Consider the following 25,169-nt stretch of genomic DNA (forward strand, 5'->3'; position numbering starts at 1 on the left):
CACCTATAAGGGGAAGGCTACGAAGTATTTTCGAAAAAACTTCACTGTCTTGTTATTCTATGTGTGGGTATGATTTCCTTTTTAATTCGATGGTATGTGTTTCAGATCATACCTCTTTGTAGAGCTTACAGTACAAAAAAAAAGGCATTTCCCAACAATTAGTTTTGTTGCTATATATAGGATGTTGTTGCAAAAAGTACTTTTGGCAACAATATAAAAGTTGTTGCAATAAACACTGATGCAAAAAGTTTTTGCAACAACAAAATATATTGATGCCAAAAACTAACTTATTGCAACCAAAATAATTGTTGCCTTACATTAATATAGTTGTGGCTCATAAAAATTTTCGCAACAAAATTTAGTGTTGCCACAAATTAACTTTTTTACCAACAATATCAGTTGTTGTAAAAAAATTGACAAAAAGTTAGTTAGTAATGTGTTGGGAAGGCTTTTAGCAACAACAAATTTTATTGCAATAAACATATTTATTATATACCTTTAGCAACAATTTGTGAGTTGTTGCTAAATACATAATACACATTTTCTTTTTAGAAATTTTATACAAATATTTCTACACTTTTAGCAACAATTTGTGAATAGTTGCTATATACACAATACACTTTTCTTTTAGAAATTTTTCACAAATATTTATATTAAGAATTATATAAATTTGCAAATATGTCACTATAAGATTGATATTCCAAAGAACTAAATACTTCTACATATGTTTGTACTTGTAAGAAAAAATAATAAGCAAGTCATTAATTATATTCTAATTCTACTAGTTATAACTTTTGAATAGTCCGATCTTCCAATAGTACTGGTATTGAAGCAATGGATCAATTATGCATGTTCATCCTGCAAATAAAAGATAAATATAATTATAATTTGACAAAGTAAGTTATAAAATACACAAATATAAATCTAAAAAGCAGAGATATTCGCATGAATGCACTCACTAATACACCCAAACACACTTTAACCCTCTTGATAAATCTCCTTTTCATTTGAAAATGACCAAAATCAGAAGCACTATAAATTATGTACAGAAGAGAGAGTGAGATGTTCCAGATTTGGCAAAGGATCATCTGTTCACTTCCTTCAACCCCAAGAATGTCAAAAAAACAAAAGGAAGTAAAACGTATAATCTTAATCTCTTGGAATAATTTTGTGAAATAAACTTTTTAAACAGTTTCCAGCTTCCTGGAGACTTCCCTTTTCCCTTCTTATCAAACCTGACCAAGAATATTGATTGAGTTTAAAAAGAGATAATAGCTGAATGTGAAATCACAAGAACTCTCTATGTGTAGTGATTTTAATCCATCAAAACTCTTCTTGTTCACAATCAACTTCCTGCTGGCATACTACTCTCCAAATCAGATGCAGACAATATTTCATCAAAAGAAGTCGATCTAAGACAGCCAAATCATATGCACAATCAAGCAATTGCAAATGACAAAGATTACCAATATCTGGAAACTCTTTCAACTCATTGAAATTTTGTAGTATTAGAGATCGTAGTTGACATAAACTATTGATTGAAGAAGGCAGTGCTGTAATACCAGTATGACTCAAATTCACAACTTTTCGAGCTGAAAATGCAAAACAAGAGATATTTAGGCAACATACCTCACTTGATTTATTCTTTTCCAGCTCTACAATTTTTGCCTCAAGTGATGATTTTTCACTCAAATGCCTCTTTTTTGTTTCTTCTGCGGTACGCAACATAGAACGAGCTTTCAACTCTTCATGGATCTTTTCAAAGACCTGCAATTAGTGAAGTCACATGAGTTTCTGCTTTATGGATACTAATCTGGACAAAATATAAAGGCCAAATAATATTTTATAGCTTTACCTGATTATTTGCGTCAACCAACTCTTTCGGAATAGTTTTCTTTAAACCAAGAGAACTCAACTTTGGAAGGCACATCTCTATGCTTCGCTTCTCTGATAGGGCAGCCTATAAGGAATGGAGTAGTAAAATGAATGATTGTCCCCTTAATAAATCAAATTTAATAACATTAAAAAAATACTTTAAGCTCTACATCTTTTTCATTGCACAATGAACTGAATTTATCACAATCATAAATAGCCATTTTTAAGTTTTGCTACTCAAAAGTCAAGATATCTTTCAAGTTATCCAATTCTTTTTGCATCTGTGATTCTTGGTTTTGCTTTCCATGTAAATCTTCCTGCAATTGCTCATCAATACAAAGATTATAAGCTTGAAGTAAACATATATCTAAAATATATTTATTACATATTGTGTTTTTTTGTTGTAATTAAAATGATAGATGAATATGCATAGAGATACAACTGACACAAGGAGAGGAAAAATATATTCCAATAATAATATAGGAAGTCAATGTTAACAATAAAGAACAATCTCTATTTTCATCTAATTACCAGCAACATATACTTGTAAACAAAAACAAATTTTCAGCAACATATACTATTTTCATCTAATTACCAGATGTGATGCTCGAACAAACTAACAACATATGTTTTGAGATCAATGAGCAATACCCGACAATAGCAACTAGTTCAACATGTAATAATAATAGTAATTAGGGTTTGCTTACCTAGAGAGGCAGGAGGACTAAATATCCTAGATGTAGCCTATTGGAACAAGATAGCTATATGCAAGTTGCTATGAAATTTGTGCTGTAAAAAAGATAAGTTATGGGTCAAGTGGGTCCACTTCTAGTACATAAAGGGAAATTCTATCTAGAAATGCACGCCAAAACAGGCTTCATAGGTGGTGCAGAAGATTTTTCAAGCAAAGAAGTATCTGGAGGAAGCGGACATAAGGGAGGTGGAGCTTGCAGCAATGGATGCATTTTCCATTAAAAAGATGTATGTGTGATTGAGAGGTAATTTCCAAGTGGTAGAGTGGTGGAAACTGATTCACAATAACAAGGGTTCCCCAAAAGGTAACCAGGAAAATAATCCAAGAAGTCGTGTTCAGATGATCATATCAAGCACGCCTACCAGCAGCCAATGCAAGTCTAAATTTTTACCCTTGAGAATAGAAAAAATAGATATGAGACATTTACTTACCCAATTGTTATTCATTAGACTTGCAGAACTTGTCTCTTTTGAATTAGTTGAAGTTGTAATGATATTGAAAATCGAAGCAGGAAGGCCATTCTGTTAAATATGGTACAAATTAATAAATTAGTATGTCGATAAAAGAAGAATAGAATGAGGAAGAGGCGAAGATGTATAGTGAGAGTGAAAAAAATTCAAGTAGTAATGTAGCATCTACTAATTTAGCGATGTATACTATAAACAAATACCTTGGGATTCTGCAAATGAGATACTAGCGTCATCATGCTCTCTTTTAATAATTTTTGGTCATGCACTAAACGAACTTCCATTACTTCTCGGTTTTTTCGCTCCTCTTCAAGTTAATTCTTAACTTCCATTAGCTTGCTTTCTACACTCTCTCGTTTACGACGTTCTTCTTCTACTTCCTTTTGTTGTTCTTGAATTTCATTTCTAGATATTCTACTTGCTGACTTAATTCCAGATCCTTGACCATGAATGTACTTTGATTTTTCTCCCATTATTTGCACAAATGCAACATTAATAATAGGATCCACATTCGTACCCTCTTCAATTTCTTCAATTTTTTCGGCAACAACATCTTTCACTTTATCCTACAAAAAAGGTTATACTAGCTCTCCGTATTTATTTAAATAAACTCATTCTATGAATAAAGGTAAAAATAAAAGTACATTCACTTCAGCAAAAGTATTAGTAACCCATTGCCCATTTGGCTTCATGTGAGTTATTTCCCAAAGTTTTTGAAAATTCAGCTCTTTTCCAGTGGTTGTGTCCCTCTGTCAAAACAAATGAAATTATGTTATTGTTGAAATTGTAAAAATAATCGATCAAAAGAATTTACATATATCTCACCGCTTCATAAGACACTGCTTGAAAAGTTTTTCTGCCGCAAATATGATTCACTTCTTGTTTTGCCTTGTTATTTTTGTTTCTTTCACTAATTTTCTGCATTGATGTTAAGTTTAGAAATTTATTTTGATCTAAGTATATAACAAGTCAAAAAAGAAAACAAACAATATAAAAGGTTACTGAAAGGGTAAGATGGAGTGTCATCAACTCATGGAGAAGATTACTAAAAGGGTAAGTAATGCTTATGCTAGGAAGCTCTCTTATGCAGGAAGACTACAAATAGTCAATGTTGTTTTCTTTTTTATATTTAACTTTTGCGGTGGAGTCTTTATCTTACCTCAAAGAGTACTCAAGGCTATGGATAGAAAATGCAAAGATTTTATATGGGGAAGTAGTGCAGATCACAAAGAAAGGCTCTTATGGTTGCCTGGGACAAGGTGTGCCTCCTAAAGAAATTCGGAGGACTAAATGTTAAGGGATGCAGAAACTGGAATGCAACTTCAGTTGGCAAGTTATTATGGCAGGTTTCAGAGAAGAAAGACATTCTCTGGGTAAAAATGGGTACATGGAGTGTATATAAAGCAACATAGGAATATCAGGAATCACATTCCTACTGACTGTAGTTGGTACTAGAGGAAGTTGACCTCTCTGAAAACCAAAAATGGCAGATTGGTACGAAAATGACAAGTAGAAGTTGATAAAAGGTGGCACTTATTCAGTCACAAGGAGCTATAATGCACTGATAGGGGCTCAAACCACAGGATATGGGAAGCAAATCTTATATGGACAAAAATTTGCAGCCAAAACATAGATTTATCTTATGGTTAGCAAATCAGAACAGACTGCTTACCAAGTCTAGAATGATGCGAGTGAACATTCATGTGGAGGATGCAAAGTGTTGTCTCTGTTTGGCAGGGGTAGTAGCAACTCCTCAACACCTATTCTCCGAGTGTGACTGGATTACTGCAGTTCGACATGGTCTGACAAACTGGACAAAAGTCTAAATGGTTCAGAAGGATCTGAAATGGCTGAAATAAAGGGGATGGAAGCAAATACAAAATTTGCTAGCAATATGGGAGGCAATGATCTATCACACATGGAAAGCAAGAAATTGAAAGATTTTTCAAAGCATAGATGTGATTACAAGTTTTGCGATTGTATAAATACAGAAAGAAGTGAGAGCTCAAATAGCCATTCTCCAGAACACAAGGTGTCGGATGCTGTTGAGAAGACTAATTAGAGAGCAAATAGGTTAGATCAAAAGAATGAATTTGTTTGTATTTGGTAATAGCTTATGTTTTATTTTCCTTGAATAGCTTTGATTGAGACCTGGATAGTCCTAAACCTCTTCTTGGAGGTGGTTGGGACAAGAGGTGCTCTTTAGGTTGTAAATTTGAATTTTTCATGTTTGGAGTAATAGTAGTATTCACAGTTATTACCAAAAAAAATATAAAAGGTTAAATTTTTCACTTTTAAATACCTTAAAATCATCAGAGCTGAAGTAGTCTACCAAGAATTTCCATTCAGCTTCATTAACATCTGTTGGTATGTTTGCAAACTCTCCTCTTTTGTAGCAAATTTCTTGAAATGGTCATGATGTCTACTCCGACGATATCGATACAAATTTTTTGTTGTTTGAAGAATGGTATTCCGATTGTGTTGTATGTCCGGAAGCTGAAAGGTGTCCTGCATTCAAAATAGTATAAATAATTAGGCTAAATAAAATGTGTCTTAGTTAGTTTCCAACCCAACTGTAGTTCTCAAAATTTTAACATCTGCTATATCAAATTTATCACTCAAATCTTTTCATAAGCTATAAGCTCTTTGATTCTCCTTGACCATTGATTGGATTCAGCACATACTAGAACAATATTAGTGTAATGATCCTCGAGGTAATTTTTGTGTTTTTGGCATGCTTTTTCTACTTTACCCCTTCCCGTAGTTTCTTTATAGCTTTTATATGGTGTTGGGTTGTATGGCATGCTTTCCTAAGTGTTCGGTTTAGTTTGGTGTGAGTTTTTGAGTTTTGGAGGCTTAATGCTTGAAAGAGTTGACTTCAGTCAACATTCGGAGATTCGAACGTCGAATCAGAATTCTATCAGTTCCATCAGCTTCAAAAGGGTCATTTTGGTCTAGTGTAATGATCGGTTCGGATTTTGAGGCTTTTATTTGGATTTAGTGTAATTAGGTGTTTTAGCTTTGGAGTTTTACGAAAAAATTTCCTTCGGTCAGCTTTCTTATTAAACACGCTCCGAATGGAATTTTGTTTGCGCGGTTAGCTCTAGAATGTCGAATTTCATCTACAACGACCTTTGATTTGGTTCCTGAGGCAGCTAGGATGATTTTGTGGCATTTAGGGGTCGTTTGGTGTGAGGGATAATACCATATAGTCCCGGGATTAAATTATAGTACCGCTTATTTTGTTGTTTGGTTGGCAAGTTCGGGATAACTTATCCCGGGATAAAATAGGTAAATGACAAAAATGTCTCTTTCAACCCTTTTGTTATATCACTTTTTACATTAATGAAGGGCATTTTTGTAAACAAATAAATTGTTCTTAAAATTTATTATTTTGAATACAACAAACCAAACACTCAATAAAAAATAATCCCAACACAATTTATCCCATCATAACTAATCCCAACATAACTTATCCCAACATAACTTATCCCATCATAACTCATTTTCAAACCAAACGACCCCTTAGCGTTTTGTTTGGTAATATTATAAGTATTGGCTGGGTCATTGTTGGTGCAACACTGAATGCAGGAGGCCACAATCTCAGACCTCCAGTCGCACTTCAAAAATGCAGAAAAGTACTATAAAATGTTGTTAACAAGGCTGTCTCATGGACATGGGTGTCTGAAATGAGTTGGTGTTGTTCTTTTGGCTATGGTCATGGGAGATGCTATCGTTTCACAGATTAGGAGGGTTGAGATTGGAACAAGTTAACAATATTTCATAATGCCCCACAGTTCCTCTGAGTAATCTGCACATGAAGTGTTCTTTTTTAACAGTTAAAATGGTCTCAGCATCAACTGGAAATATTAGTTCACAAAACTTGGAAGTAACTTTGGAGAAACAAGTAGCTACTGAACCGGAATTTGGAGATATAGTTGAACATCCTCTATTGATATCTGACTTATTAGAGGTAGTACTATGGTTTATTTCATGCTATCACGATTCCTGAGTTCATTTACAGTTGATCAACTAATGAATTATTATTTTTTCAAAATAGGTTGTGATGGAAAAATGTAAGATTTCCAACAATCTTTTCTCGAGCCACAGTTGAAGAATAAATAATGAAGAAGCTAACGAATTTCATTTGATAAGATATAGAGATAAACAGGAAAGAAAAATATGCCATAGATACAAAATCGGCGAGGAATACATTAAACAAATGATCAAATGCTAGAAGAAACACTACATTATAGATCATTTATTGCTTGTGGATGGAACGCAGCTACGGGATCTTTCAAAATAAACAGACATCTGAGGAGAGTATTATTAGACGTATCATTTGAGATATACATGGAAGAGGATCTCAGCATGCTAGATTAGGTGGAAGACTACAACAACTTAATGTATATCCTTAAGCATAGGGATAGTTACTAGAATGTGATGTTTGGTAGAGCTTAGGGCTGCTTGTCCAAGCCTACTGGATGGTTTTGTTTTGAATTGTTCACTGTAGTATTAAAATTTACTTACCAAAAAAAAAGACACTATCAAAGTTAATAGAGGTCTCAGACAAGGCTCCAAGCAAACCTAATCTCAAACAGGGCTCTAGGCGAGAGGAGATGAAACAAAATCACAGCTAAAATAACCACATGGATGGCTGAACTTCTTCGACAAGATAAAAGAGACAGAGAACTACATTACTAGAACTACCATTACTGAACATTCACCATTTCAACAACAACATCAAAAAGATACAGAGAGCTAGAAAACCAGAAACACTACTATGGACCAAGTTACCATTTCAACAAAAGAAGACGACAGAGAGCTACGATAATAAGAAACACAACTAATGATTTAGGCATTGTCTATCTATCAATAGCTAGCTTAAACTTTCAATTTCAAGTTATGAATAACACAAAATCTTGTTAATGGTTATCAGTTAGAAAATGATCAGATCCTAGAAAAAAAAGAAAAATAACATTGAAGGATCAGTTGTTGCACATTACAATGCATAAGAAGGCCAAGTACTAATCATTTACCAATTCAACGAACAAAGTAGTCAGAGAGCTATGACGATAATCAGAATTACAACTATAATGCAAAAGAAAGCCAAATAGCTGAACTTCTTCGACAAGACAGAAGAGACAGAGAACTAGATAATCAGATATATCAATACTAACCATTTACTATTTCAACCAAAAAAAAAAGACAAAGAGCAAAGTACATTACCAGCATATAAGCAACAATCATATTCTTTGCTAGATCAAGAACTCCATTCCAATTCTTGACGTCATGTCTAGCATTGTGGAGAACTTTCACTGAGAGCTCGGTAATAAAATCTTTAGCTCCAGGACCTACCGCAACTGTTCGATCTAGTGGGATAATCACCTTCAATTTTCCATTGTCATTTTCTTTACGTTTCTTTTGGGTTGAAAGCCCTATTGTCTTTCCTCTTCCCTTTCTCTTTTTTTCTTTAACAATACATAAATATATTAAAATATATATAAATAAAACATATATGATGTAGAGATTTTGAAGAGATTCAATTTAACAAACTTACCTGGAGGTAGGATTGCACCTACATCGGCAGTTTCACTATCATCAGAAATATGCATATTTTGCATCATGATTGGCTGCAACCACAATATCAACAAACCCAGTAAAATCCCACTACATGATTAGCTGCAACATACTATAATATTATATAAATAAAGACTAGTCAAAAGTACAAATCATGAAAGTAAAAGATAGCAATTGATAAACAAATAATGTTTAAAAATCGAGAGAAACCAATAAAGCTTCTAAGCAAGAAGATAAATAAATATGGGAAAAGTAGAAAATAGAAATTAACTATTTCGGTAAGGTGAAAAACAAAACTTCTACGGTTTATCTTTATGACAAGTTGAAAATCAAAACCAATCATCATCCTCAACTTCATCATATTCACTAGTATCTTCATTTGTTGCAGAATCACTGAAGTCATCTAAATTTTCATGATCAGGCTCATCTACAACTACTAAGTCAACTTTTTGCTCATTATTGAGAGAAGGTGCTTCAACACTCACTCCATCAATATCTTCTCTTTCTATTATGATGTTATCATTCTCCAACTCTACTTCTTGATTTGTTTCTCCTCTTTCAACTAAGTCAATCAATTGATATGGTTCCATTTCATCTTTTTGTTCAGGAAGATCATACAAAATCTATGGTCTTACCCTTATCACTGAATGCCATTTTTCACTTTGACCATGTTTCACATAATACACTGATTGAGCCTGTGAGCCTAGAATGAATGGATCACTTGTGTAATGAAGTCGTGTTATATCTACACAGACAAATCCATATTCATCTTTTTTGTAACCTCTACTTTGACTATGACCTTGAGAAGGAACTTCAAACCAGTCACATTGAAATAATATAACTGATTTATTGTTCATATATTGGATCTCTAAAATTCTTCTTATCCTTCCAAAATAATCAACATTTCCTGTATGTTCATCACTCTTCACAACCACACCACTGTTTTGAGTTTTCAAACCTAGCTTAGATTCCATTGTTCGAAATCGAGAATCATTCAAGATATATTCACTATAACAAAAAACTCGAGGATCTGGAGGTCTTGCCAAAATTAGTAATTCTTCAGTAATTCAGTTATCACCATTTTTCTTTAATTCTATCACCTGTAGTATTTTTATTACAAAATCACAAATAAAATTAATGTTATATTAAAAAATAAATTTACAAATTATCAAATGAAAGATTTTACCTTTTTTTCAAACCATAAAGGAAATTCTTCCTTGTGTCTCTTTGCTATATTTCTATTATTCTCCTTTGTTAAAATATCTAAATGTTCCCTATAGATTGTGGAGGTTTTGAAAAAAAATCAAAAAAGTAATAAAAATCCGACACAATTGTTAAGTGTTTGTAAGAAAATAATGTAAAGGTGAAAAATATCTTACTCAATCCAAGGTCTGACTACCTAAAAATTTGGAGAATGTAAAAATGAGCCTGATTGATTTCAGAAGTATTCAAATTTGTCCAATTACCCCCTGCTAGTGGTTTACCTTGACAATTAAATATAGATAAGTTATTGTGATCAGTGTTAGAAGAATTAGAATTCCTATCTGGACGATTTTGCTTTGTTTCCATATCACTCAAATATCTAGAGAACAATGTAATGCACTCCCCTGCAATATGACCCTCAGCAATTGATCCTTCTACACGATAGTTGTTGCGTACATAACCTTTCAAGGTTCGCAAAAATCTATGAAAAAAATATTAATATTTTAATAAATTTAAATTAAAAGAATAGATTTAAAAAGTAAGAAACTAACCTTTCAATGTACATCCATCGAAATTGAACCGGACCACCCAACTTCGCCTCATTTGCCAAATGAACCATAACATCAAAGAACGTCGGCATGAACACACGTTCTAATTTACATAATGTCATTCGTATTCTTTTATCTAGTTGTTCTAGCTTCTCCACAGATAACTCTTTAGAACACAAATCATTAAAGAACAATGACAATTCAATTAATGGGTCATGTGCATCTTTCGGCAAAATTTCTTTAATGATAAGTGGTACAATACGTTGAAAAAGAACATGATGATCATGACTTTTAAGCCCAAAAATTTTAGCTTCCTTGATACAACGACTGATGTTAGAAGCGTAAGCATCGAAAAACTTAACTTCTTTGATAAGCTGACAAAATTGAATCCTTTCCGCCTTAGACATTGTGTAACTTGCTAGAGGAAGTATGTATTTATCCCCAATTTTTATGGGATGGAGGGACTTTTTGATCTTCATTTCTTGAAAGTCCAATCGAGATTTCAGGGTGTCCTTTGTTTTTCCTTCAATATCCAACAATGTACCTAACACACTTTCACTAATATTCTTTTCAATGTGCATCACATCCAAATTATGTCTCAACAATAAAGTCTTCCAATATGGGAGTTTAAAGAATATACTTTTCTTTTTCCAATTATCATATCTTTCAGTATCTCGTTTTCTTTTTCTTGTGTTGTCATTGACTGATCTTTGTGAAGAGGTATTAAGTTGCACAAGCACATCGTCACCACTCAAAGCATGTGGTGCAATTCTTTCTTCCTTTGTGTTATCGAAAAAACTTTTATTTCGACGATAAGGATGATTTATCTCCAAGAACCTACGATGACCCATATAGCATTGCTTTCGACCATGTTTCAAGTAAGCAGAACAAGTATGCACATGACAAACTGGACAAGCTAATTTACCTTTAGTGCTCCAACCAAATAAAATACCATAAGCAGGAAAATCATTGATTGTCCACAACAAAGAAGCATGTAATTGAAAATTTTGTTTCATAAAAGCATCATAAGTCTCAATTCCATCCCCCCATAAGATTTTCAAATCATCAATCAAAGGGGAGATACACATCAATATCCATATCAGGACCTTTTGGTCCAGAAATAAGTAAAGACAACAAAATATTAGATTGTTTCATGCATAGCCATGGGGGAAGATTATATGGAATCAAGATAACTGGCCACATGCTATATGAATTACTCATTGAACCAAAAGGATTAAAACCATCTAAAGCAAGTCCAAGTCTTACAATACGAGGATCTGAAGAAAAATTTGGATATTTTTCATCAAAACTTTTCCATGCCAATGAGTCAGCAGGATGTCGTAACACTCCATCGTCAACTCGTTCATCCTTATGCCACCTCATTTCTTTTGTGGTTCCTTTTGTCATAAACAATCATTGTAATCTAGGTATAATAGGAAAGTATCTAAGAATCTTTCTACAAATTCCTTTCTTTTTGTTATTCAAATTACCTGAAGCAACCTCACTATTGGCATCTTTTCCTTTTCTCATTGTCCATCTTTTTTAATCACATTTAGGACATTGTTCAAGATCCGCATATTCCTTTCTATATAAGATACAATTATTAATGCATGCATCTATCTTCACATAATCTAAACCCAAATCTTTTATTATCTTTTGAACTTCATAAATAGAATCTGGGAGCACATTTTCTTTAGGTAAAGCATCATTAGGTAATTTCAACAAAGAGTCAAATGAAGTATTATTCCATCCATGCATACTGAAACGACCCCAAAATGCCCGAAAATGTGCTTCGGAAACACCTATAATTGTATTTTCCATATATCTCAAAATCCATGCATGATTTCGGAAATTCGACTTCATATTCTTATTCAGGGGATCAAATTGAGTAGGAAATGGGTCTAACCCGAATTTTAGAACAATCGTATCAAAATTCGAAAATCGCAAAAAATGCGATTTTCAGGGTCAACTTTAAAGGGGCATATCTCTTAGAACACAAGGAATTGGAAGGGCCACCACCTATTAAATTAAAGCCCTTTGAGTTAGCTTTCCAACGCACCTAGTTTCACCTCATTCCGACTTAGGATGAGGGAGTTATGACCATTTTCGTAAAACCTGTCTCGGCAGAATTGCAAATTCCAGTGAGCAAAGTTACTGTAGCGGCTGGAGACGTTTTTCTTTTATAAAAAGAGGATGTCCCATACTTAGTTATAAATTTTTTCTAGCTCCAAAACACTCAAAAACACTCTCTAAGCCCTCTACAAAATTCCACCAAGATCTTCAACCAAATACAAAGATCTCAAGCTCTAATTCTGGATTCAAGACTCAATCTCATGCTTTAATTCTCCATTCCAATCTTCATCAAGGATTCTCCAAAGTTGAGGTATGTGGGTTGATTGTGGAAACCTTCCTTTCCACAAGTCCAATCATTTATCCTCTATTTTACTTCAAGTTTATGGGTCCTTATGATCATTTATGAACTCTTGAATTATGGAATTACTACTACACATTCTATTATGGTCTATTTTTGCATATTATCATGAAATGGAATTATTATGTGATGTTTATGGTTTTCATGCTTCCATGATCAAATTATGAAGGTTGATATATATATATATGTGTATGTTGTTGGTGGGCTGATTTATATGTATTTCGGAATTGGTTGGACTTAGTACTCTTGAAAGACATAATTTTATCTACATGAACAATAGCCCACCATGTGTTTGATAAAATGTCATTTATAGAATTCTTAGGAAATGGAAGGTCCAATGTACATCCTAGGAGTCGGATGATTATATAATTATTGAAATGATGATGAAAAGGATACATGTATATGATTTCTCTATATAGTGTTGTGAGTCGACCAAGCCTAGTACGGGGGGGTAGTAGGCCCGTATAACCGTATCGAGGGGTTGGTACCTTGGTTGCCTAGTACGGGGGGTAGTAGGCCCGTATAACCATATCGAGGGGTTTGTACCTTGGTCCCTAGCTCGGTGGGTGGTAGACCCGGGTAACCACATTGAGGGGTTTGTACCTCTTTCGCCTCTCCAAGGGGGTGGTAGGCCTTGGAAATACTTTATTGATGGTCACTCGCCACACATGTACTACGTCCCACTAAATATGATTTTTATGTAAGCGTCATTATATATATCATTTCATTAATGTGCTATCTATCGGGTATGATTATGCATTTTTCCTATGATGTCCATCTATTGTAGCATTGCATTGCATCCCATATACTTAGTACATTCAAGCGTACTAATGCATACTCTATGCCTACATGATGTCACCATGTAGGGACCGGAGCACCGCTTGACCATCCTCCTCCGCGTGGCTAATACGATTTTCTATCGAGGTTATTGGTGAGTCCTCCATTCCGGGGACGTTGCTTATGATCTTTTGCTATGTATAAGACTTTTCTTTTCTTTTTTTTTGTTATGTATTGACTATGAGGGTGAGCCCGGTAGTTTGTCTTGGCCCCCGCTAAGTACTCATGTTTAGAGGTGGTGTTGGACAAGTTGTGTATTATGCTTGAACTTGACTCATCTATGGTATTTATGTATCATTTCTTCTTCTTTTTTTCTTGCTCCCTTAGTCCCGATTTCCCCCTTGATTATGCTTATCGCTTATGGTCATTTTAATTGCTTCCGCGACCAAGGATGTGTAATGATACGCTATGAGGCTTGTTTGGGGTTCCTTCGGGTTCCCCATTCGCCAGTCACATCTAGGCCCTAGGCTTGGGTCGTGACAAACTTGGTATCAGAGCACTAGGTTGATAGATCCTTGGAGTCCAACACACCGCGTTGATTAGAGTCCGATTCATGGTTGTGTTGTGCACCACAACTATGAGTAGGAGGCTATGAGACGTTTTAGGAAATGTTTCCCTTCTCCTTGTTCTAAGTCGTGCTATAGAGTTGAATTAAGTTCTTCCCTAATGGTTGTTCTTTGCTATGCTAGATCATGCCTAATACAAGAGGAAGACGAACCCGCGCACCCGAGGAGCAACCGACCAATGGGGATCTTCGGGATGCCCTTACTTTATTTGCTCAAGCTATGGCTAATCAAGCCAACCACGGGGCCCAAGCCCCTCAGGCTCCTACCCCGGCATCTCGGGTGAGAGACTTCGTGCGGATGAATCCCCCGGAATTCTATGGGTCTAAGTTAGATGAAGACCCTCAAGAGTTCATTGATGAAGTGCACAAGATATTAGCTATCATGGGCATGAGGTCAGAAGATAAGGCGGAGTTGGCGGCCTACCAACTAAAAGGGGTGGCCCAAATATGGTACAACCAATGGAAGGAAGAGAAGGGGGCAAACTATGTGGTGCCTTGGGAAGAGTTCAAAACGGCTTTCCTTAATCGATTCTTTCCTCTTGAACTTAGGGAAGCCAAATTGGTGGAGTTCATGAATTTAAAACAAGGGTCTATGAGTGTGAGGGAGTATTCCCTCAAGTTTAATCAACTTTCAAGATATGCTCCACACTTGGTTGCCGACTCACGATCTAGAATGAACAAATTCGTGATGGGTGTGTCCGACCTAGTGAGTGAAGAATGCCGGTCCGCAATGTTGATTAGTGACATGGACTTGTCCCGCTTGATGGTCTATGCCGAACAAATGGAGGAGGAGAAGTTGAGGAAGAGGAGGGGTCATGAGGCCAAGAGGGCCCGTTTTGAGGGCAGGTTCCAAAGTCGAAGGGGAGGCCGGTTTCATCAAGGCCAATGGTCTTCTCATGCGCCCCATAAGGGGTTTTCCAATGATGTTCCAAGGGCCCAAGGTGTTGGTGGTATGGGTCCTATTGATGTATGTCCGAAGTGTGGTAAGGGCCATGGTGGCCCGTGCTTGAGAAATACCGGTGCTTGCTACAATTGTGGGGAAATGGGGCACAAGGCAATGGATTGTCCTCGAAATCGTAACAAGGGTAAGGAGGTCCTTCCACAAGGTGCCAATGTGGTTCCTTTGGGGAGAGGGGGCCGACAAGATGGTGCCCCAAGGCACAATCGATTTTATGCTTTGCATGGGAGGCAAGGGGTCGATGAATTCCCCGATGTCGTTACCAGTATGTTGAAAATCTTTGACTTTGATGTATATGCATTAATTGATCCGGGTGCCTCTCTTTCTTTTGTCACCCCCTTTGTTGCCAAAAAGTTTCATGTTGAGCCCGAATTGTTGCGTGAGTCATATAAGGTGTCTACTCCTATTGGTGCATATATTGTTGCTAGGAAGGTCTATAGGAATTGTCCTATTTGCATCTTGCATAAAATATTGCCTTGTGATCTTGTTGAGTTGGACATGGTCGATTTTGATGTTGTTCTTGGGATGGATTGGTTGCATGCATACTATGCTTCCATTGATTGTAGAACCCGTAGGGTCAAATTCCAATTCCCTAGTGAACCCATTCTTGAATGGGAAAGCCAAAATGTGGTAGTCAAGGGTAGGTTCATCTCTTGCATTAAAGCCCGTAAGTTGATCTCTAAGGGGTGTCTCTATCACCTTGTGAGGGTTAAGGATGTGGAGTCCAAAACCCTTCCTATAGAGTCGGTTCCGATCGTAAATGAATTCCTTGATGTCTTTCCTAATGACCTTCCCGGTGTTCCTCCCGAAAGGGAAATAGATTTTGGCATAGACCTCCTCCCCGATACTCAACCCATTTCTATTCCCCCTTACCGTATGGCCCCGGCGGAGTTAAAGGAGTTGAAGGAACAATTGAGGGACTTGTTGGAGAAGGGTTTTATTAGGCCTAGCCAATCACCATGGGGTGCTCCGGTGTTGTTTGTAAAGAAGAAAGATGGGTCCCTTAGGATGTGTATTGATTACCGGCAACTCAATAGGGTCACCGTCAAGAATAAATATCCTCTTCCTAGGATTGATGACTTGTTTGACCAATTGCAAGGGGCTAGCCATTTCTCTAAGATTGATCTTCGATCCGGGTATCATCAAGTGAAGGTGAGGGAGTGTGACATTCCCAAGACAGCCTTCCGGACTAGGTATGGGCATTATGAATTTGTGGTCATGTCCTTTGGGTTGACCAATGCACCGGCTATCTTCATGGACCTAATGAATAGGGTCTTTAAACTCTACCTTGATTCCTTTGTTGTGGTCTTCATTGATGTATTTTAATCTATTCGCATAGCGAGGAAGAACATATGGGTCACTTGAGGGTTGTGTTGCAAAGATTGAGAGAGGAGAAGTTGTATGCCAAGTATGAAAAGTGTGAATTTTGGTTGAAGGAGGTTGCCTTCCTAGGTCATGTGGTGTCGGGGGATGGTATTAAGGTAGATCCTAAGAAGACTGATGTGATTAGAAATTGGCCTAGGCCATTGACCCTGTCGGATATTAGGAGCTTCTTGGGCTTAGCGGGTTACTACCGGAGATTTGTGAATGGGTTTTCTTCTATTGCTTCTCCCATGACTAAGTTGACACAAAAGAAGGCTAAGTTTGAGTGGACCGACGAGTGCGAAAGGAGTTTTCAAACCTTGAAAGATAAACTTGTGTCCGCTCCTATATTGTCACTACCGGATGGGCTTGAGGGATTTGTTGTGTATTGTGATGCTTCTAGAGTTGGCTTGGGTTGTGTCCTAATGCAAAATGGTAAGGTGATAGCCTATGCTTCTAGACAACTCAAAGTGCATGAAAAAAACTATCCTACGCATGATCTTGAATTAGCCGCGGTGGTGTTTGCTTTAAAGATTTGGCGTCATTACTTGTATGGGGTACATGTTGATGTGTTCACCGATCATAAGAGCCTCCAATATGTCTTCACCCAAAAAGATCTCAACTTGAGACAAAGAAGGTGGCTAGAATTTCTTAAAGATTATGATATGAGTGTGCATTATCATCCCGGTAAAGCTAATGTGGTGGCGGATGCTTAGAGTAGGGTGTCTATGGGTAGCCTAGCTCATGTTGATATTGGTGATAGGAAATGGCTAAGGAGGTGCATCGGTTGGCTAGGTTGGGGGTTAGGTTGGAAGAGGTTGGTAATGGTGGTGTGGTCGTTGTTGATGGTGCTAGGTCTTCCTTGGTTGATGAGGTGATAGCAAAACAAGATCTTGACTCTTCCTTGTTAGAATTGAAGGCCTTGGTGAAAGAGGACAAAGTGGAAGTTTTCTCCTAAGGGGGAGATGGTGCCCTTAGGTACCAAGGTAGGTTGTGTGTGCCTTGTGTTGATAGTTTGAGGGAGAAAATTCTTGAGGAGGCTCATAATTCTTCCTACTCCATTCACCCCGGTTCCACCAAAATGTATAGAGATTTGAGGGATGTGTATTAGTGGGGAGGCATGAAGAAGGACATTGCCAAATTCGTCTCCGGTTGTCATAGTTGTCAACAAGTCAAGGCCGAACATCAAAGGCCGGGTGGTCTAACCCAAGACATAGAGATTCCTACTTGGAAGTGAGAAGAAATTAATATGGATTTTGTAGTTGGTTTACCCAAGACTAGAAAAGGTTTTGATTCTATTTGGGTGGTGGTTGATAGGATGACAAAATCGGCTCATTTTCTACCGATAAAGACAACATATGGAGTGGAAGATTATGCAAGGTTATATATTCATGACTTGGTAAGGTTGCATGGGATTCCTCTATCCATCATATCGGACCGTGGTACTCAATTTACTTCACACTTTTGGAAGTCCTTTCAAAGGGGTCTAGGTACGAGAGTTAAGCTTACTACGGCCTTTCACCCGCAAACGAATGGACAAGCCGAAAGGACTATCCAAACACTTGAGGATATGCTTAGGGCTTGTGTATTGGAGCTTAGGGGTAGTTGGGATGATCATCTTCCATTGATTGAGTTTGCCTATAACAATAGCTATCATTCTAGCATCGGTATGGCTCCTTTTGAGGCTCTCTATAGGAGGAGTTGTAGATCACCGGTTGGGTGGTTTGAGGTTGGTGAGGTGGCCTTGTTAGGACCAGACCTAGTTATGGAGGCTCTTGAGAAGGTTAGAATGATTAGAGAAAGGTTGAAGACGGCCCAAAGTCGCCAAAAGTCCTATGCCGATGTGAGGAGAAGGGCTCTTGAATTCCGAGTTGGTGATTGGGTCTATTTGAAGGTGTCACCCATGAAGGGTGAGGTTCATTTTGGTAAGAAGGGCAAGTTGAGCCCAAGATATGTGGGTCCTTATAAGGTGATGAGGAGAATTGGCAAGGTAGCTTATGAGTTGGAATTGCCTAGCGAAATGGATTTGGTTCATCCGGTATTTCATGTGTCTATGTTGAGGAAGTGTGTGGGTGATCCGAATGCCATTGTGTCTCTTGATGTTGTGGGTGTTGTTGAAGATAATTTGACCTATGAAGAGGTTCCGGTCCAGATTTTAGATAGACAAGTGAAGAGGTTGAGAAACAAAGATGTGGCTTCCGTTAAAGTCCTTTGGAAAAATCAACAAGTTGAAAGTGCTACTTGGGAGGCCGAAGCGGACATGCAAAGACGATATCCTTATCTTTTCCACTCCACTCAAGCCTAAGGTATTGATCTAAGCCCTTTATAAAATCTCATGTCTTAAGTTCAGCCCCCATGTCATTGCATATATTCATGTTTAAGTTGACAAGTTCATTGTGGTTTTACAACTATGTTGAGGTTTTTGAAATAAGGTGTAAGTGCATTGTTGCATCCTTATGTGGGCTGATATTGCCATGTTTGTGTCCCTTATGTACGTTTCTTTAACATTCGGGGACGAATGTTCCCAAGGGGGAGATATTGAAACGACCCCAAAATGCCCGAAAATGTGCTTCGGAAACACCTATAATTGTAATTTCCATATATCTCAAAATCCGTGCATGATTTCGGAAATTCGACTTAATATTCTTATTCAGGGGATCAAATTGAGTAGGAAATGGGTCTAACCCGAATTTTAGAACAATCGTATCAAAATTCGAAAATCGCAAAAAATGCGATTTTCAGGGTCAACTTTAAAGGGGCATATCTCTTAGAACACAAGGAATTGGAAGGGCCACCACCTATTAAATTAAAGCCCTTTGAGTTAGCTTTCCAACGCACCTAGTTTCACCTCATTCCGACTTAGGATGAGGGAGTTATGACCATTTTCGTAAAACCTGTCTCGGCAGAATTGCAAATTCCAGTGAGCAAAGTTACTGTAGCGGCTGGAGACGTTTTTCTTTTATAAAAAGAGGATATGTCCCATACTTAGTTATAAATTTTTTCTAGCTCCAAAACACTCAAAAACACTCTCTAAGCCCTTTCCAAAATTCCACCAAGATCTTCAACCAAATTCAAAGATCTCAAGCTCTAATTCCAGATTCAAGACTCAATCTCAAGCTTTAATTCTCCATTCCAATCTTCATCAAGGATTCTCCAAAGTTGAGGTATGCGGGTTGATTGTGGAAACCTTTCTTTCCACAAGTCCAATCATTTATCCTCTATTTTACTTCAAGTTTATGGGTCCTTATGATCATTTATGAACTCTTGAATTATGGAATTACTACTACACATTCTATTATGGTCTATTTTTGCATATTATCATGAAATGGAATTATTATGTGATGTTTATGGTTTTCATGCTTCCATGATCAAATTATGAAGGTTGATATATATATGTATGTTGTTGGTGGGCTGATTTATATGTATTTCGGAATTGGTTGGACTTAGTACTCTTGAAAGACATAATTTTATCTACATGAACAATAGCCCACCATGTGTTTGATAAAATGTCATTTATAGAATTCTTAGGAAATGGAAGGTCCAATGTACATCCTAGGAGTCGGATGATTATATAATTATTGAAATGATGATGAAAAGGATACATGTATATGATTTCTCTATATAGTGTTGTGAGTCGACCAAGCCTAGTACGGGGGGTAGTAGGCCCGTATAACCGTATCGAGGGGTTGGTACCTTGGTTGCCTAGTACGGGGGGTAGTAGGCCCGTATAACTATATCGAGGGGTTTGTACCTTGGTCCCTAGCTCGGGGGGTGGTAGGCCCGGGTAACCACATTGAGGGGTTTGTACCTCTTTCGCCTCTCCAAGGGGGTGGTAGGCCTTGGAAATACTATATTGATGGTCACTCGCCACACATGTACTACGTCCCACTAAATATGATTTTTATGTAAGCGTCATTATATATATCATTTCATTAATGTGCTATCTATCGGGTATGATTATGCATTTTTCCTATGATGTCCATCTATTGTAGCATTGCATTGCATCCCATATACTTAGTACATTCAATTGTACTAATGCATACTCTATGCCTACATGATGTCACTATGTAGGGACCGGAGCACCGCTTGACCATCCTCATCCGCGTGGCTAATACGATTTTCTATCGAGGCTATTGGTGAGTCCCCCATTCCGGGGACGTTGCTTATGATCTTTTGCTATGTATAGGACTTTTCTTTTTCTTTTTTTTTGTTATGTATTGACTATGAGGGTGAGCCCGGTAGTTTGTCTTGGCCCCCGCTAAGTACTCATGTTTAGAGGTGGTGTTGGACAAGTTGTGTATTATGCTTGAACTTGACTCATCTATGGTATTTATGTATCATTTCTTCTTCTTTTTTTCTTGCTCCCTTAGTCCCGATTTCCCCCTTGATTATGCTTATCGCTTATGGTTATTTTAATTGCTTCCGCGACCAAGGATGTGTAATGATACGCTATGAGGCTTGTTTGGGGTTCCTTCGGGTTTCCCATTCGCCGGTCACGTCTAGGCCCTAGGCTTGGGTCGTGACACATACACTTCATTTGAAAAAGATGCACTATAAAAGAGAGTTTGGAGTACTTCTCACAACTTGGATACAATCGATTTTCTGCATCCTTCATTAACTTATAGAATCTCTTAGCTTCTTTATTAGGCTCTTCGTGCGGTGACTCAGTTGTCTCATTAAAGTCATAACTAGTATTCGGAACACCAGGATATATATCATGCAACATTTCATAAATTGGAGCATCATCATTTTCTAAATTTGAATCTTCACTAATATTTGTTTCATCATCTGAAGATAGATCTAGTTCACCATGATGAATCCACTTTTTATACGTTTGATTCATTCCCAACCTACATAAATCTATTCTCACTTCATCGCGCGTTTTCCAAAGAACATTATTGCATTTTATGCACGGACATTGAATTCTTACACCAACCTCAAGATTAGAAAATGCAAAATTCAAAAATTGCTCCACACCATTTAAATATTGTGGTAACACTCTATTTCCAATAAGTATCCAACTTTTATCCATTATATACTTGTACCTACAACAATTTTAAATCAATTAATATAAAGTTATATGATTTTTTAATAAAAAATAAAGAAAGAAAATGTTAGAGAAAAACTTCATATTATAAAAGGTCAATATAAAAACAGAAAGTGGTTTTAAGACCAGTAATTCTTTTTTGTATATCTACATCTACGAACATCTTCAGAAATCATTCATATATCTACAACCTCTCATAAAATAGATAATATTAGAATAGCTAAACAATTTAAATTCAAATCTGCATGTGATATTTCAGTATCAATATAAGCAACTTAAAAAAAAGATGGCCTAATAAATGAGTGGTGCAACTATGAAACTATATGAGTTGGAAAATACATCTCTTACTCAAGATAAATTGATGAAAAGAGGGATTACTATCTGTCCCAGTTGTTGCCTATGTAGGGAAACTACAGACACAGTTAATCACCTTTTCCTCCACCGAAAAATAACTGGTCAAGTATGGAGGATGTACTGTATGATCTTAATTACTGATAGAAATACACCAACTTACCAATTTCAAAAAAAAAAGTATGCTAAAGATAGCTATGCATGCAAGTTATCTGTCACATCTTTTCATATCTTAAGTGTGAATATAACAAGTTCATAGGCACCAATGGCAACAAGTTGGTAATTTAAATCTTCAGAGAAGCACATACACATGACCAAACTTGTATTACATCAACATTACTTCAATATGTAAGGAAGAACTGAAATAAAAAGGTAAATTACCACTGGAAATAGGTCGCAATATTGCTCCAGCACCTACAACCTTAACTTTAGTTGTGACAATAAATGGAAGATGAGACCCTGCAGAAAAATAAACCATGCTAAGAATATCAGTATAATTAATCTAAATTCTTAGATTATTCAACCAAGCAAATATTGTCACCTACGATAAGAAGAGAAAATTTCCTCTTGAGAGACCATACCTTAAAAGTAATGAGGTATTAGATGAAAAGGTGCAATTTAGTACAAGGAACAAGCTTTAAGACGCTATTAAGAAAATTATACATATAGTAGCAACACAATGTATCATAAACATAATAGTTGACTTTGAACCATCAATGGGTGTTGAAACTCAACAATGAAGATCACGATGTCAAACTATACCAATAGATACCTAAGATAACTAACTCTTTTTTAAAAAGGTGGAATAGACTAGTTTTTGGTCAAAAACTATATTTCCTAAAAGAATAAAAAGTAACAGCAGACACTAACTTAAACATATCTTACCCTTAATTAGAAAAAATAAGACACACATTAATCAATCAATATATAACAGCACATACGTGATATTTTAAGACAAACACATTAAGCTACCTGTGATATTTTAAAATCGGTATAAAATTGTGCATTTTGACAGTTTCCTCATTATCGCCATCTAAGAGCAAACAAGCAGCTTTGAGTTCTTCCACTGTTTGATGAATATTGTCTCTTGTTTCTTTAACACTCTCGATGTTTGGGATTAAGGCCAATCCCATGCAGTATCTAGTCAAGGTTTCCATGGGGATGTTATAATGGTTAGGAAAGATGGAGCACATCAAGAACAAACTCTTGCACAAGTCGATTGGCAAGAAATCGTAGTTGCCTATTTCCACAATGTTCTGATTGATAGACACGAGCCTTGCCTTCATTTGGAATCTGAATTAATATCATATGTTTTCATTGGATCTTAGGCATTCTTAGGTATCCAATTATCTAACTCCGCCATCCAATTGTGAAGTCCATCTGTTTTTCTGATTTATAAGATCTAGCATACACTTTCCAGATAAAGCTTATTTAGATTTTGCAAAACTAAAATTGTGCAGATGGTCTACTATCACTCTGGCGGGCTTCGTGTCAATCAGAACATGTATGAGTCAGGAAAGGTTTGCCTTAGCCTCTTAAACATATGGACGGGCTCTGGAATTGAAGTGTGGAACCCCAAAATTTCCACGATTCTACAAGTTCTCCTTTCTCTTCAAGCTCTTGTGCTCAATGAAAAGCCTTATTTCAATGAGGCTGGATATGATGCATAGATTGTAAAGCTGACAGTGAAAAGAACTCCGTAAGCTATAACAAAAATGCTTTCCTTGTTACCTTGAAGTCCATGTTATACCTGCTCCATAACCCACCCAAGGTAAATGATTTATATTTCAAGTTTTCCAAAAAATTTCATGTCATTTAGATTTCAGATAAAAGATGTACAAAAGAACTAAAAATTGGAATTTGGATTGGGTTAAATGAAATGTTGTTCTCTTATCATAGTCAACCAGATTGGGTTCCACTCCTTTCTCAAGCTCTTGCATCACTCCCTCTTTGTCACCAAGACTTGAACAGTGCAGAAGACGATAAGGACCTCCTGAGTCCATTCTTTGAGGTAGCATCTGCTGCTCAAAACGTACCACTAACCAAAGTTAGTCTGTAGTGCCAGACTAACCTTTACTAGATAATCGAACAGAAGAAAGCGCGACATAAAGACAACATTCGGTATGGAAAGCAGTGGGTAATCCCTAGCATTCCTCAACAATTTTCTTCCCTGTCTCTTCAAACCCAGATAATTTCTACAGAGGAATACAATACCATCCCACTGATCTCACCAAAGCGACTAAATCAAAACAATTGAACTTTAACAAAGCTATTGGATTTTACAAAATAACCTAGGAGACTAAATCATAAGATAATCATATGCAAGAATTCACCAAACTTTGTGAAAAGAAACTAAATCATAAAGAGAACTCACCGGAGAAAGACTTCAAGAACACTGATCTTTAGCGAAACACTTGAACAAAGAAATAAACCTAGTTTACGTTTTCCCCAAACCTGATGAAGAGGCGCAACTGTGTGGAAAAGAAAAATAAAATTTGGTGAACTTCTAAAAAAAAATTGGCGGAAACAAAAAAAACCCGCAATTGTATTGGCAGAAAACTAAAAAAAACAAATCTAATTTTTGCCACAATGTATAAGTTGTTGTGAAACTAAACACATTAGCAACAATAAAAAAATTATTGTTGCCAAATATTTTTTAAGATAGCAACAAATTAATTAAATTGTTGCCATTATTAAAGTTGGGCAACAATATCGGTGGGTGAGTTGAGACAGAAGATCCTTGCAGAAGCCCATAACTCCAACAATTCTATTCATCTAGGTGCCACCAAGATGTACCGTGATCTACGGGAAGTCTGTTGGTGGAATGGCATGAAGAGGGATATAGCAGATTTTGTGGCTAAGTACCTTAATTGTCAACGGGTGAAGGTAGAACATCAGAAACCAGGAGGTATAACTCAAGAGATTAACATTCCTACATGGAAGTGTGAAGTGATCAACATGGACTTCATTGCAGGTTTACCTCGTACTCGCAGACAGCATAGCTCCATTTGGGTAATAGTAGACCGAGTTACTAAGTCCGCTCACTTCTTGGTTGTCAAGACTGCAGATTCAGTAGAGAACTATGCTAAACTCTACATTAATGAGATAGTCAGGTTGCATGGGGTTTGTTTATCTATTATCTCAGATAGGGGCCCTCAGTTTACCTCTCATTTTTAGAGGTCATTTTAGAA

General features: G+C 36.6%; 1 protein-coding gene and 1 pseudogene across 2 annotated transcripts in view; one reads left to right on the top strand and one right to left on the bottom strand.

The window, feature by feature from the left end:
• The window catches only part of LOC125814065 (glycolate oxidase 1), a 197,516-nt gene that overhangs the window by 148,837 nt on the left and 23,510 nt on the right, over positions 1-25,169 (top strand). The window lies entirely within an intron of this gene.
• LOC125814077 (uncharacterized) lies at positions 802-9,650 on the bottom strand (annotated as a pseudogene).

This window comes from Solanum verrucosum, unplaced genomic scaffold (genome assembly GCF_900185275.1).
Source record: "Solanum verrucosum unplaced genomic scaffold, falcon-dt-bn FXZP01000271.1, whole genome shotgun sequence".
Taxonomy (NCBI): Eukaryota; Viridiplantae; Streptophyta; class Magnoliopsida; order Solanales; family Solanaceae; genus Solanum; species Solanum verrucosum.